This window comes from Hylobates moloch, unplaced genomic scaffold, assembly GCF_009828535.3.
Source record: "Hylobates moloch isolate HMO894 unplaced genomic scaffold, HMol_V3 SCAFFOLD_2, whole genome shotgun sequence".
Classification (NCBI taxonomy): domain Eukaryota; kingdom Metazoa; phylum Chordata; class Mammalia; order Primates; family Hylobatidae; genus Hylobates; species Hylobates moloch.
In genome coordinates, this window is record NW_026652277.1 from 128,672,743 (window position 1) to 128,688,657 (window position 15,915).

General features: G+C 44.2%; 1 pseudogene; it reads left to right on the plus strand.

Annotated features, from left to right (window-relative positions):
• The first annotated feature begins 145 nt into the window (after positions 1 to 145).
• Positions 146 to 5,754, plus strand: LOC116476854 (ribosomal biogenesis factor-like; annotated as a pseudogene).
• The last annotated feature ends 10,161 nt before the right edge of the window (positions 5,755 to 15,915 follow it).

The following is a 15,915-nucleotide window of genomic DNA, read 5'->3' on the forward strand; positions in this document are numbered from 1 at the left end:
TAATCTGTTCAGTGCTGCCAATCAACCCAGGGTCTGTGAGTGGTGGTGTGGGATCAAGGAGAAGGTCTTTTTTCCCCCTTGCCTTGGTCCTTCGCAGGACTGAGCCACCAGGCTGTGGGGCAAGGAGTCAAAGCTGTATCCCCATATGTATAGGGTGAAGGTCCCTGCTGGCACGTCCAGGCTGTGGGCTGAGCTGTGCTGGGGAGAAGAGACCTGGGCTTGGAGGGAACCAGTCCCCGAAGGTTTCCAGTTGACTTGTCTCTTCCCCATTTTGTCAGCCAATGAGTTTGTGGTTTCTGTACCCGTAAAACTTTCAGGATGTATTAACAAAAGAAAAATACTTTTTTTTTTTCCAGAGGAATGGGGCGGGGACAGTGGAGAGCGTGCTGGGAAATGAGTGCCCTGGGAAAGGGGCCTGGCCGCAATGCTAAATATCTCAGGCTCCCAAGTGGCTACATTTCCCTAGAACCCTCAGACCAACAGACTTCAGACCCTCAGACCTGCCCCGGGGCCCGGTGGGGAAAGTGAGGCCCATAGAAGGAAGTGGAATTCTGCGTTGTTGGGGCTAAGCCTGACTCCTTCTCCATGCTAACCACCCCCTCCACTGTGGCCTCAGTAGGTTTTGTTGTTGTTGATGTTGTTGTTGTTGTTGTTGATGTTGTTGTTGTTGTTGTTGCCCAGGCTGGAGTGCAGTGGCACAATCTTGGCTCACTGCACCTCCACCTCCCTGTCTCAAGGGATGCTCCTGCTTCAGCCTCCCAGGTAGCTGGGACTATAAGTGCTCCACCACGCCTGGCTAATTTTTGTATTTTTATTAGAGATGGGGTTTCACCATGTTGGCCAGGCTGGTCTCAAACTCCCGGCCTCAGGTGATCCGCCCACCTTGGCCTCCCCAAGTGCTAGGATTACAGGCGTGAGCCACCACACCCAGCCCCTCAGTAGGTTTTTGTTTTGTTTTGTTTTGTTTTGAGACAGGGTCTCGCTCTGTCGCCCAGGCTGGAGTGCAGTGGCACGATCTCGGCTCACCACAAGCTCCGCCTCCCGGGTTCACGCCATTCTCCTGCCTCAGCCTCCCGAGTAGCTGGGACTACAGGCGCCCGCCACCATGCCTGGCTAATTTTTCTGTATTTTTAGTAGAGACGGGGTTTCACCTTGTTAGCCAGGGTGGTCTCGATCTCCTGACCACGTGATCCGCCTGCCTTGGCCTCCCAAAGTGCTGGGATTACAGGCTTGAGCCACCGTGCCCGGCCAACCCCTCAGTAGGTTTTAAGGAGCCTCCAGCCCTCCTTCTCCCCTTCTGGGCCGGACCAGCTATGCTGCTCCGTCTCCCCTGGCCACACGCCCCACCGAGTACTGCACAGGGACCCCCACCCAGGGGCCCTATCCCATGAGATAATGTGAAATATGACTGTGGACCAAACGCAGTAAAACCTCTGTTGGTAAGAAGAAAAAAATATATATATATCCTGAGAGATAATATATTTATACTCAGAGTTTATTGTTCCAATTATTCCAGTTTTTATCTTTCTCAGATAAGAAGAGTGCAGAATAAGCCATAAACAGAAGTTAATAATTCTTTAATATTTTCATTCTATTGCCCTAATTATAATACCATCCTATGTGATTAAACACACACACACACACACTGGGCAAGGTGGCTCACGCCTGTAATCCTAGCACTTTGGGAGGCCAAGGTGGGAGGATCACCTGAGGTCAGGAGTTTGCAACCAACCTGCCCAACATGGTGAAACCCCGTCTCTACTAAAAATACAAAAATGAGCCAGGCATGGTGGCATGTGCCCGTAAGTCCCAGCTATTTGGGAGGCTGAGGTAGTAGAATCCCTTGAACACGGGAGGTGGAGGTTGCAGTGAGCCAAGATTGTGCCACTGCACTCCAGCCTGGGTGACAGAGCAAGACTCCGTCTCAGAAAACAAAATAAAACACACACACACACACACACACACACACAGAGAGAACGATCACATTTTACTTCTGATTTTTAAATTTGTGGTGATCCCTTGCTTTTATTAATTGGCTGGTTGGGTACAGTGGCTCAGGCCTGTAATCTCAGCACTTTGGGAGGTCAAGGCAGGTGGATCACTTGAGGTCAGGAGTTCATGCAACATGGTGAAACCCAGTCTCTACACAAAACACAAAAATTAGATGGGCTGGGTGCGCTGGCTCACGCCTGTAATCCCAGCACTTTGGGAGGCCGAGGTGGGCGGATCACGAGGTCAGGAGATCGAGACCATCCTGGCTAACACGGTGAAACCTTGTCTCTACTAAAAATACAAAAAATTAGCCGGGCATAGTGGTGGGCACCTGTAGTCCCAGCTACTCGGGAGGCTGAGGCAGGAGAATGGCATGAATCCAGGAGACGGAGCTTGCAGTGAGCCAAGATCGCGCCACTGCACTCCAGCCTGGATGACAGAACGAGACTCCGTCTCAAAAAAAAAAAATTAGCCACATGTAGTGGCTTGTGCCTGTGGTCCCAGCTACTCAGGAGGCTGAGGTGGGAGGATCACTTGAACCCAGGAGGCAGAGGTTGCAGTGAGCCAAGATCATGCCGCTGCACTCCAGCTTGTGCAACAGAGTGAGACTCCATCTCAAAAAATAAAATAATAAAATACAATACAATAAAATAGGCTGGGTGTGGTGGCTCATGCCTGTAATCCCAGCACTTTGGGAGGCCAAAGTGGGTGGATCACCTGAGGTGAGGAGGTCGAGACCAGGCTGGCCAACATGGTGAAACCCCATCTTTACTAAAAATACAAAAATTAACCAGGCGTGGTGGTACAAGCCTGTGATCCCAGCTACTCAGGAGGCTGAGGCAGGAGAATCGCTTGAACCTGGGAGGCTGAGGTTGCAGTGAGCCAAGGTCGCGCCACTGCTCTCCAGCCTCTTGCTCTTGCAACAGAGCAAGACTCCATCACACACACAAAAAAAAGATTAAATAAAATAAAACAAAATGAAAAATAAAGTAACAATTTTTACTCAAAATGTTAAAGGTGTGCCGGGGGCCATGGCTCATGCCTGTAATCCCAGCACTTTGGGAGGCCGAGGTGGGCGGATCATGAGGTCAGGAGATCGAGACCATCCTGGCTAACAAGGTGAAACCCTGTCTCTACTAAAAAAATATAAAAAATTAGCCGGGCGCAGTGGCGGGCGCCTGTAGTCCCAGCTACTTGGGAGGCTGAGGCAGGAAAATGGCATGAACCCAGGAGGCAGAGCTTGCAGTGAGCCGAGATAGCGCCACTGCACTCCAGCCTGGGCAAAAGAGCGAGATTCTGTCTCAAAAAAAAAAAAACAAAAAAAAAAGAAAAAAAATGTTAAAGGTGTTGCTCCATTGTCTTTAATCTTCCAATGTTGCTGTTGAGAAGTTCAATGCATTCTGATTCTTTGTCCTTTGATTGTGACCTATTAAAGATTTAAAATCTTTTTTTTTTTTCTCCCAGGAGTAGCTGGGACTACAGGCAGGTGCCACCATGCTTTGCTAATTTTTTTTATTATATTGTAGAGATAGAGTCTCATTATGTTGCCCAGTCTCCAATTTTTAAAAAATCTCAGTAATCCTAGCTTTAATTTCCTAGCATTCTTTTTTGTTCTCTGAATTCTCCTTATTCATAGTATTCTAGTTTTGTGTGATTGTTCTGTTTGTTTTTTTTTTAATGGATAGAGTGCTTTCTCTTATTTGTATGGGGTATAATAATGGTCTTTTATCCTTGGAAGTTTCCTTCTACTTCCTGCATTATTTCTGTTTCCTCTGGTTTCCTTTTTTGCCTTTTTTACTTTTTTTTTTTTGAGACAGAGTCTTGCTTTGTTGCCCAGATTGGAGTGCAGTGTTGAGATCTGAGCTCACTGCAACCTCTACCTCCCGGGTTCAAGAATTCTTATGCCTTAGCCTCCCAAGTAGCTGGGATTACCAGCTCGCATCACCACACCTGGCTAATTTTTGTATTTTTAGTAGAGATGGCGGGATTTCACCAAGTTGGCCAGCCTGGTCTTGAACACCTGGCCTCAAGTGATCTGCCTGCCTCGGCCTCCCAAACTGCTGGGATTACAGGCGTGAGCCACTGCACTCGGACTATTTACTTTGATTTATCTTTCTCTCGCTTTAATGTTGAAGGCTCTCCTCAAATATCTGATACTTGACATTAGTATTTAAGCTTGAAGCATTACAAGCTGATTGTAAACTCTTGGCTTGTGGACTTGTGGTCCTCACAATAGGAAAACCGAGTTCGGTTTTTTGTTTGTTTGTTTGTTTTTGTTTGTTTTTAGACAGAGTCTCGCTCTGTCGCCCAGCCTGGAGTGCATCTCGGCTCACTGCAAGCTCTGCCTCCGGGGTTCACGCCATTCTCCTGCCTCAGCCTCCGGAGTAGCTGGGACTACAGGCGCCCACCACCACGCCCGGCTAATTTTTTTGTATTTTTAGTAGAGACAGGGTTTCACTATGTTAGCCAGGATGATCTCAATCTCCTGATCTCATGATCCGCCTGCCTCGGCCTCCCAAAGTCCTGGGATTACAGGCATGAGCCACCATGCCTGGCCCCCAAGTTCGTTTTTTTAAGTTGGAATGAGTCTCGATTGCAGATACACGTCTTTTACTTAGGGCTACTTCACTTCTACAAAGTAGAAGCTTCCTAACTCTGGGAAACATAAACCTGATTCTGCTTGCTTTTTTTTTTTTAGACAGAGTGTTGCTCTGTCGCCCAGGCTGGAGTGAAGAGGCTCAATCTCTGCTCATTATGACCTCCACCTCCTGGGCTCAAGCAATTCTCCTGTCTCAGCCTCCTGAGTATCTGGGATCACAGGCGCCTGCCACCACACCTGCCTAATTTTTGTATTTTTAGTAGAGACAGGGTTTCACCATATTGGCCAGGCTGGTCTTGAACTCCTGACCTCAGGTGATCTATCCGCCTCGGCCTTCCAAAGTGCTGGGATTACAGGCGTGAGCCACCGCGCCCGGCCTGATTCTGCTTTCTATAATTACACATTAGACTTTGAGAAGGTAGGGTGTGTAGGGCTGATTTCTTCAAGAATTTATAAATTACATATTCTAAAGAACTTATTTCCCATAACACTTGACTTAAAAACTTTCCATGAAACAAATGGCATCACCTGGAGCTTAAGAAGTTCATTGAAGGCCTGGTGAGAGACAATAGCTAAGAACAAATAAAGAGTGCAGAAGTCTAGAAATGTATTTCACATAGCCAACCAAAAAAACATGAAGGCCAAAAACAAAGCAAAACCAGTTACCACTAATCTTTTTTTCTGAGACGGAGTTTTACTCTTGTTGCCCAGGCTGGAGTGCAATGGCGTGATCTCTGCTCACTGCAACCTCTGCCTCCCGGGTTCAAGCGATTCTCCTGCCTCAGCCTCCCAAGTAGGTGGGATTACAGGCATGCGCCACCATGCCCAGCTAATTTTGTATTTTTATTAGAGACGGGCCAGACTGGTCTTGAACTCCTGATCTCAGGTGATCCGCCCGCCTTGGCCTCCCAAAGTGCTGGGATTACAGGCATGAGCCACCACACCCAGCCTGAGTTACCACTAATTTTAAGAAGATAAACATTATAAATGACAAAAAAATTAACAGAGTAAATAAAGCTTTTGTAAATATACAAAAGGAACCTGCACACTTCTAAAAAGGCCTTTTTTAAAAAATCTCTGCAGGAAGAACTAATTCCTCAATGCGTCATTAAAGTGAACCAGTTAATGTTGATGAAGCTACAAAATTAATGGCTCAGTTGTAATACAGTGGTGAAGCATTTAATTCCCCCAAAAGACCAATAAATTATAAATGTTTTATACAGAAAAAATTCTTACTATGAGCGATAAACTCAGTAATTGAATTTGTATAAATATTTGTCCTCAGAAAACATGGGCTTTTAAATTTCAATCTGACAGATGTTTTGCGATAGTGATTGGTGGGACCCCAATCATGGGGTCAGACCCCAATGATAGTGATTAATGGGACCCCTTAACTTTCTAACTTTGTCTACCAGTGGCCTAGAAAGACTAGGGAAGTGTTGGGAGTTTTGGGGACTTCATTTTGTAAACTCTGACTAGCATCACCCCTAGACCCAACAAGAGGGGCCCCTGCCCTTCACCCTGCATGTCACAAATAAATGCCAAAATGCATTTATTAAATAACACACAGGTACCTTTGTTACTTGGAATCCAGCATCCAGGCTGGCATTGTATGACTTACAAACTTGAACATCCACTCCTGGAAATAACACCTATTAGACCCCAGGGAAACACTTCACATCACTTGCTCTATGTCTACAAAACAAAAGGCAACCGAATACAAATGCCATAAAGCTTTATGGTTTCTGCAGACCTTGCTTCGGAATGTGGGGAGGATTCCAAACAGCAGAAACAGATAAAATACAAAATAATTAGCTTGTCAAATAAGTTCTTCCTCTCAGTGTGAATGCAATAGCTTTTGGCTTAATAGAGTATCTTTTCCTAGTGTCAAGCATTTTCTTGCTTTTCTTAGGACACCAGAGTGCTCACAAATTAGGATGAAATTTCAGATGGGTAGCTGAGGAACATTTTGCAAAACTGAGCAATTTTATATGATTCTTAAGTGTTTGTATAGATGTAACAAAGTATGATACTGATTCTTCACATTTGTAGCAAAAGGGACATGGAATATTAGAATTGCAGATAGTTTTTTTTGTTTGTTTGTTTTCTCGCTCTGTCACCCAGTCTGAAGCACAGTGGCGTGATCTTGGCTCACTGCAACCTCCACCTCCCAGGTTCAAGCAATTCTCCTGCCTCAGCCTCCCGAGTAGCTCCGATTACAGGCATGTGCCACCATGCCTAGCTAATTTTTGGATTTTTTAGCAGACACAGGGTTTCACCATGTTGACCAGTCTGGTCTTGAACTCCTTACCTCAGGTGATCTATCCACCTCAGCCTCCCAAAGTGCTGGGATCACAGGCGTGAGCCACTGAGCCGGGCCCGAATTGCAGATAGTTTAATTTTATTAAAAGTTTCGTAAGCTTTCATTAAATTTTCTTTTTTTCTTTCTTTTTTTTTTTTGTTTGAGATGGAGTCTCACTCTGTTGCCCAGGCTGGAGTGCAGTGGTGCAATCTCGGCTCACTGCAACCTCTACCTCCTGGGTTCAAACAATTCCCCTGCCTCAGCCTCCTGAGTAGCTGGGATTACAGGTGACTGCCACCACACCCAGCTAATTTTTAAATTTTCAGTAGAGATGAGGTTTCACCATGTTGGCCAGGCTGGTCTCGAACTCCTGACCTCAGGTGATCTGCCTGCCTCGGCCTCCCACAGTGCTGGGATTACACGCGTGACCCACCATGCCTGACCTTCATTACATTTTCAAAAAATTAAATTAAAAAACCTTAGCCTTATCTACATAATTTTAATTTTAAGTTTTGTTATTTATTTTAGTTCATTTCTTGATTGTTTTAAAGTTTTAATAGATAATCAAGGTTACAGGAAATATAGCTTTTGGAAATATCTGAAAATAATTTCCTGATTATTTTACAATTTCCGTAAAATAATGGAAATGTAATATAAAATGGAAATGTAAAGGTTTTTTAACATTCACTTTAATTCATATCTTATACACTGTAGGGATCAAAAGAGGACTTTCCCCTTGGCCCTCTGAAAGTTCACTGAAAATCACTGTCATGAGGCAGTTTAATGGAATAATAGGCATACAAATTTATTTAACAAGTACACAACGAGCACAAGAGGAAAATCACAGTCATTGCCCACCCCCATTGTGATTCAGAAGCTTACAGACTACGCTAGCAAAACAGGTTGTGGAAGTAGGGAAAAGAATTCTGTTACTAGGGAGAATGAATGGATTAGGGAACAGAGATTAAACTGTACATGATCCTGTGAAAAGCTATGTTCAGATGTAGTTACATTCTTGGTCTTCCAGGGAGGAGAAAAAAATCAATTTTTTTTGATGGTCTGGATCTCAGGAAGATAAAGGAACTCCTGTTTTACAGAGGGTGGGGTAGGGAGGGGTGTAAGTCAGAGAGACTTTGAGACTTCCTCAGTTCACCAAGCCATATATGGTGGTATCAGTTTCTGAGCTCCAACAATACTTTCTTTTTTTTTTTTTTTTTTTTTTTGAGACGGAGTCTCGCACTGTCGCCCAGGCTGGAGTACAGTGGCACAATCTCGGCTCACTGCAAGCTCCACTTCCTGGGTTCACGCCATTCTCCTGCCTCAGCCTCCCAAGTAGCTGGGACTACAGGGGCCCGCCGCCACGCTTGGCTAATTTTGTGTATTTTTAGTAGAGACGGGGTTTCACCGTGTTAGCCACGATGGTCTCGATCTCCTGACCTCGTGATCCGCCCGCCTCGGCCTCCCAAAGTGCTGGGATTACAGGCGTGAGCCACTGTGCCTGGCCCAACAACACTTTCTAAACAGTTACTTTTTCTTTTCTTTTCTTTTTTTTTTTTTTTTAAGAGACTGTCTCGCTGTCTTGCCTAGGCTGGAGTACAGTGGCTCAATCATAGCTCACTGTAACCTCAAATTCCTGGGTTCCGAGCAAGCCTCCTGCCTCAGCTTCCCAAGTAGCTGGGACTACAGTCATGAGCCACTGTGCTAGCCCAATTCGTTTTTTAATCATTTAAATAACAGAATATAGTTGAGATTATAACATAAAAAGTAGTAAATACAGGCAAGGTGTGGTGGCTCACGCCTGTAATCCCAGCAATTTGGGAGGGTAAGAGGGGGGATCACTTGAGGTCAGGAGTTAGATACCAGCCTGGTCAACATGGCAAAACCCCATCTCTACTAAAAATACAAAAATTAGCCAGGCATGTTGGCAAGTGCCTGCAGTCCCAGCTACTCCAGAAGCTGAAGCTCCAGAATCGCTTGAACCAGGGAGATGGAGGTTCCAGTGAGCCAAGATCGTGCTACTGCACTCCAGCCTGGGCGACAGAGCAAGACTCTGACTCAAAACAAAACAAAACAAAAGTAAATATGAAAGTAGAATTCAAAAACAGTTAAAAAAATTTCAAAAGAAAAAATAAATTTAAAAACATTCATAGAGGCTGTCTAGTTAAATATTTTAAAACTGAAATAATGAAAGTGTTCATGAACCACATAAAATCTGCAAACAGCACATTACAAATTCTTTGTTTACTGAATATTTAATTACTGATGAAAATGAGTAATTACTAATGGAAAATTACATTGGCGTATTTTGCTAGGACAATGGTCAACCACATTGCTTATAAATGGCCTTGTCCATTTCCATTAAGTTCACTGTTCATCTTTTCTTATTTATTTATTGTTTGTAGAGATGGATCTGGCTATGTTGAGCAGGCTGGTCTTGAACTCCTGGCCTCAAGTGACCCTCCTGCCTCGGCCTTCCAAACTGCTGGGGTTACAGGTGTGAGCCACCACACCTGGGCTGTATTTTCTTATTTATTTTATTATTATTATTTTTTTTGAGGAAGAGTCTCACTCTGTCACCCAGGCTGGAGGGCAGTGGTGCGATCTTGGCTCACTGCAAGTTTCGCCTCCCAGGTTCACACCATTCTTCTGCCTCAGCCTCCCAAGTAGCGGGGTCTACAGGCGCTCACCACCACACCTAGCTAATTTTTTGTATTTTTAGTAGAGACAGGGTTTCACCGTGTTAGCTAGGGTGGTCTTGATCTCCTGACCTCATGATCTGCCTGCCTTGGCCTCCAAACGTGCTGGGATTACAGGTGTGAGCCACCGGGCCTGGATGTCTTTTCTTATTTTTAATCTTATATCTGCTGTTAAATATTTAATTCATCCTGGGAAACATTATCACTAAATGTGTTATATTCTGAGCCTTCTATTCTCTCTTATTAGTTTCACTTTATTCTGTTACTTGTCTTTCACCTATGCCTGATAAACTGAAATACAATACTGAACACTGAGGAGAGTCTTATCAAATAAAATTATATTTTCACTTCTGGTGTATCTCCTCTATCCATATGAGTTACACCAAAGAAGACAAACAGCTTTTGGGACAGATTATATATAGGCACTTTTGTTTCACAGTTAAACTTAAATTAATGTAATTCAAGGCCAGGCGCGGTGGCTCACACCTGTAATCCCAGCACTTTGGGAGGCCAAGGTGGGCGGATCACCTGAGGTCAGGAGTTCAAGACCAGCCTGACCAACATGGAGAAACCCTGACTCTACTAAAAAAAAAAACAAAAAAACAAAATTAGCCAGGCGTGGTGGCGTATGCCTGCAATCCCAGCTACTCGGGAGGCTGAGGCAGCAGAATTGCTTGAACCCGGGAGGCGGAGGTTGTGGTGAGCCAGATTGCGTCATTGCACTCCAGCCTGGGCAATAAGAACAAAAGTCGGTCTCAGAAAAAAAAAAAAATTAATGTAATTCAATGTAATCTGAGGCATTACAGTGTTGTTTCTTTCTTCATTACTTTAGCTTCTATTTCTTCTGTATTTTGCAGTAACAATACTGTATCTTTACATGGTGTTTTACAGTTTCTATTTTTTTTTTCTTTTTTGGACAGAGTTTCACTTTTGTTGCCCAGGCTGGAGTGCAATGGTGTGATCTCAGCTCACCCCAACTTCCGCCTACCGGGTTCAAGCTATTCTCCTGCCTCAGCCTCCCGAGTAGCTCGGATTACAGGCATGCTCCACCACGCTCAGCTGACTTTGTATTTTTAGTAGAGACGGGGTTTCTCCTTGTTGGTCAGGCTGGTCTTGAACTCCCGACCTCAGGTGATCTGCCAGTCTTGGCCTCCCAAAGTGCTGGGATTACAGGTGTGAGCCACCACGCCTGGCCTACAGTTTCTAAAACACTTTTCTCACTTATAATCTCTGAAGTCCCACAACAGCCTTGGGCAGTAAAACTTGCATTGACATCAGAGAAAATCATGTTTTCTTTTTCTTTCTTCTTTTTTAAATAGAGATGGAGGGTCTCGCTATGTTACCCAGGCTGGTCTTGAACTCCTGGGCTTAAAGCAATCCTCCCGCCTCAGCCTTCCAAAGCGATGGGATTACAGGCATTAGCCACTGTGCCTGGCCAAGAAAACCATGTTTTCAACACCATCAATGTGACAGATTTGTGAAACCAGAGGCATGCTGGTAAACGTTTAACAACCAGTAAGTGTTTAACAATCACCTAGCTGAGGGTATGGAGAACCCTGATTGGAGTTTGCCAATTTCACTGATGTAAATACTCACAACATGGCTAATTTCAAACCACCACTGTGATGTCAACTGACTCCCCAAATTTCTGAGAGTGTAACGATTAGCTCTCACAAACAGTAGGAAGCCAGTTCCAGCACACTACTTGGTCACTTTAAATTGAATCTAAGGCCAGGTGTGGTGGCTCATGCTTGTAATGCCAGCACTCTGGGAGGTTGAGGTGGGCAGATCATCAGTCCAGGAGTTCAAGACCAGCCTGGGGAAAATGGTGAAACCTGGTCTCTACTAAAAATACAAAAATTAGCCAGGCATGGTGGCACTTGCCTGTAGTCTCAGCTACATGGGAGGCTGAGGTGGGAGGATCACTTGAGCCCGGGGAAGTTGAGGCTACAGTGAGTCAAGATGGAGCCACTGCACCCCAGCCTGGGTGACAGAGTGAGACCCTGCCTCAAAACAAAAACAAAAACAAAACAAAAACAACAAAAAAAAGTTTCCATATCTTGTTTTTATAAGGAAAGTGGTTTTTGTTCCTTTCTTTTTTTCCTCTTCTTCCAGGCTAGACTGTGGACAAATTAAGCCAGCTTCAACAATGAGAATAAAGATTTTACTCTATGGTCAAAATGGGTTAGAAGGAACCTGGTTCCCTGAATGATCTCATGGAACAGAGCTGCCTACTCACCCTAGACTACCTGCCTACCTCTGTACTGTTATGTGAGAGAGACATAAACCTTAATCTTTGAGTTATTGTATTTGGGGATCTCTTTGCTACAGTAGCTTAGTGACTTCTCAGAAGAGGCAACATTTAAGCTAAGATCTAAATGACAAGAACGAACAAGCCATACCAAGAGGGAGAGACAGAGCATTTCAGATAAATGAAAATGACCTAAAGGGAGACAGGTCAGTATGGATGGAGTACAGAGAGTGAATGGTAGAGTTGAGGTTGGAGGATAATTAATTCAGGACCAAATCACATAAGGATTTGAAGGCCAGGGTAAGAAATTTTGATTTTAATTGTAATGGGAAACCCTTGGAGAATTGTAGTGTCATAATTGGGCTTATGTTTTAAAAACATCATTCCATCTTGGGCTATGGAGACATTTAAAAAAATAAAAACAAAAAAAATCACTCTAGCTGCTCTGTGTTAAAACCAAGTGAGGTGGCAAAGTGAAGACAAACACTACTATAGTTAGAAAGCTACTGCAATAGTTCAGGGGAGCTAATTTTGTGCTCTGAACTAGGGTGGTGGTAGAAATGAAGATAGAACAAATTCTTGAAATGTTTTAGAAATATCAACAAGGCTAATGATGAGTTGGATGTAGGACAGTGCAGGAAAGAGTGGAATCATTGATGATTTTGAGTTTAAGCAACTGCTATTTAATGAGGTGATTTGTTGTGTAAAGGGAGGACCATAAAGAGGTAAGAAGAGATAAGAGTGGAGACAAAGAGGTCAGCGGGAAGCTTGAGTTGAGGACAGCTGAGTTTTTGTAATTTGTTTTGCTTTTGTGGGGAGGAGGCAGATTTTGCTGTGAAAAGGAACAGCTCTTTTCTAGTAATGTTAGCTTCTATATGCTTGTTAGGCATTCAAGTAGGCAAGTGTCTCAAAGGTCTGAAATTCAAGGGAGATATCTGGGCTGGAGATATAAATTTGAAAGTCATTAATACTATGGGCAGGTCATAAAGCCATGGACTGGATGAGGTAGGTCACCCAGGGAGAAAATTTATGTAGAAAAGAGGGCAGAGGCATAGCCAAGACCACTGCAGCATTGGGAAGAAAATTCCCAAGGAAAACCAAAAGAGATGTCACGAAAGCCTGGAGACTTTTTTCTAGAAGGAAGGCATAGTTAATTGTGTCAGAAGCTATTGAAAGATTGAGTAAATGGGGATTACTCAATGGCTTTGGCAACCACTGGCTTTGGCAAGAAGTGGGCCTTGAGAGGTGCCATTTCAGTCAAGTGCTAGGAATAAATACCCATTTAGAGAATTGAAGGAGAGATGAGGAGGTAGGGACCACACGTATAGACATGCCTTTATATCTTTTAGGGAGTTTTGCTGTTAAGGGAAGCAGAGAAATTCGGTGATAGCTAAAGGTAGAAGTGGGGTCAAGTAAGGATTTTTAAAAATTTGAGTAAGATCTTAATAGGAATGATTACTAAAGAGAATAAAGGGAAGGAGTACAATCAGAGGTATCTTAAGAAGGCCTAGTGAATGGGAGTCCTTTAAGTGTTTTATGTGCAAAGTGCTATAGCCAATGAGGCGTTTTTAAAAAACTGGAAATCTGGGGGAAAGATGGTCACTCTTGATAGAAATGGCGCTGAGAAGGGAAATCATTTTAGAAATAATGATAAATGTATTTTGGACATATTGAGTTCAGGAAAATAAGCAAAGATTAACCAACTTAGTACAAGGGATTTTTATTTTTATTATTTCTATGATCTGAAGAGCAACCAGAGTATACAAGGAATTTTGAGCTTCAAGATAACAAGAAAAATGATATATTTTACAAAGGACTAATCCAGTTGGAAGACTCTGTTTAAATTATCCTATATTAAATTAACAAGGATTTACTTTGCCAAGATTCTTGGCACTTTTATATTAACTTAAATTGCACTGGGAAAAAAGCATAATAGTAGTTGAGAAGCAACTAATTATAAGCAATTATAAGCCAAATTATGTTTATACCACAATTAGTGTTTGAGGTGGTTTAGTAGGCAGATTCTTCAATAAGCAACCATCAAATAATTGAACAGCTTGTAAAACACAGAAATGGTTCTTTTATCTTTATTCCAAGTAGAGTAACCACATTCTTTTTTCATTATAAAATAAGCAACATTTATTATCTTTTGTCCCAATCCACAGTTTGAGTTGGATGCTTATAAAACATGGCAAGAGGGCTGGGTGCGGTGGCCTCCCAGCACTTTGGGAGGCCGAGGTGGGCAGATCACCTGAGGTCAGGAGTTCGAGACAAGCCTGGCAAACATGGTGAAACCTCTTCTCTACTAAAATACAAAAATTGGCCGGGTGTGGTGGCATGCACCTGTAATCCCAGCTACTCGGGAAGCTGAGGCAGAAGAATGGCTTGAACCCAGGAGGCGGAGGTTGCAGTGAGCCAAGATCACGGCACTGAACTCCAGCCTGGGCGACAGAGCGAGACTCCGTCCCAAACAAAACACGGCAAGAGTAGTATACGTACCTAGCTCACAACATAGCTTCTTTCAACAGGTTTCACGGAGACACGTGAATCCACGTTCTTGTAAGACAAGTGCTATTCTACAGGGTATCTAGAGTGCAAACCCAAACCATGTCTTTTTCAGTAGATTTTTCTTTTTTTTTTTTTTTTTTGAGACGGAGTCTTGCTCTGTCCCCCAGGCTGGAGTGCAGTGGCGCATCTCGGCTCACTGCAAGCTCTGCCTCCCGGGTTCACGCCATTCTCCTGCCTCAGCCTCCCAAGTAGCTGGGACTACAGGCGCCCCGCCACCGTGCCCGGCTAATTTTTTGTATTTTTAGTGGAGACGGGGTTTCACCGTGTTAGCCAGGATGGTCTCGATCTCCTGACCTCGTGATCCGCCCGCCTCAGCCTCCCAAAGTGCTGGGACTACAGGCTTGAGCCACCGCGCCCGGCCATTCAGTAGATTTTTCATGTTGACATCATCTTATTTCACTTTAGGGAAAGTTTTTTTCTAAGGATGATAGCGAAAAGTCCTTTTGTCTTGTGACAATAGCAATTTTTATGTCAGCTTGGGTTTTTTCCTCCCATATTTCCAAGTAAAAGTCATAACTTTGTTACCACAATTTTGCCATCTGAGGTTAAACTGTTTGACCATGGCTTGACGACTATTTTATATTTAACATTTATAAAATATTAGACTGATAGTTCTTTAAGTTACCACCAGTGATAGCTCTGGAATCCCTGTTTTATTAATTTCCTGGTACATCCTTCTTAAGCACATGGGAAAACAGCACTGTAAATTTTGGGGGGTAAGGAGAACCTCCGTCAATTAATACATCAGCTTGATAAAATTCAAAGAAAAACATGATCAAATAAGTTCAGATTATATTTAACACATTCAGTTTCTAGAAGTAGTTTTGCTGAATAAATTCCCACCAGTTGAGCTAATGGAGCAACGGAGTTGCCAGTGCTTCCCGGAGGCTGCTGTGCTCAGCCAATTCGGAGGCATGGCGAGCCACACGGTGGGAGGTGGGTAGAGCAGGAGCCCTCCAAGGCTGGGCGCCACGTTGCTTTTCTCTTCTGAAATGGGAAGACAATGCTTCTGGCTATTGTATAAACCAGCCGAGGACTGCATTCATTCGCACATCAGCCAAGGCGTGAGCAGAATTAAAGCGCCTTCTAATTCGACCCCTGGCAACGTGCGCGTCACGGACAAATGTTTAGTTTTAACGCCTGGCTGCGTTCGCCTTGGGAAAACACACTTTAAAGAATGGCCAAGTACCTCAGCAGTCGCGGTGAACTGCACAAGATCAAAACCACCACGCCAACCCAGCGGTGGCCATCGTCCCCGCTGAACCCCGCCAACACCCCTAAGAACCCACCCATGTTTTCTGCTAATCTTTTTTTTTTTTTTTTCCTAAACAGCTCTGCACAGCCTTTCCTCATTCCGTTCCCGCTCTCCCCACCCACTCTGCATTCGATCCGAGGTTTCTGGTCCCCAGCTGGACATCACACCACCGACTCCCACTCAGGAGCCGGCTGGAGCCCGAGCCGCAGCGCAGTGGGCAGCTCCCCGCGCTCTCCGCCAGGCCCTCGGCCA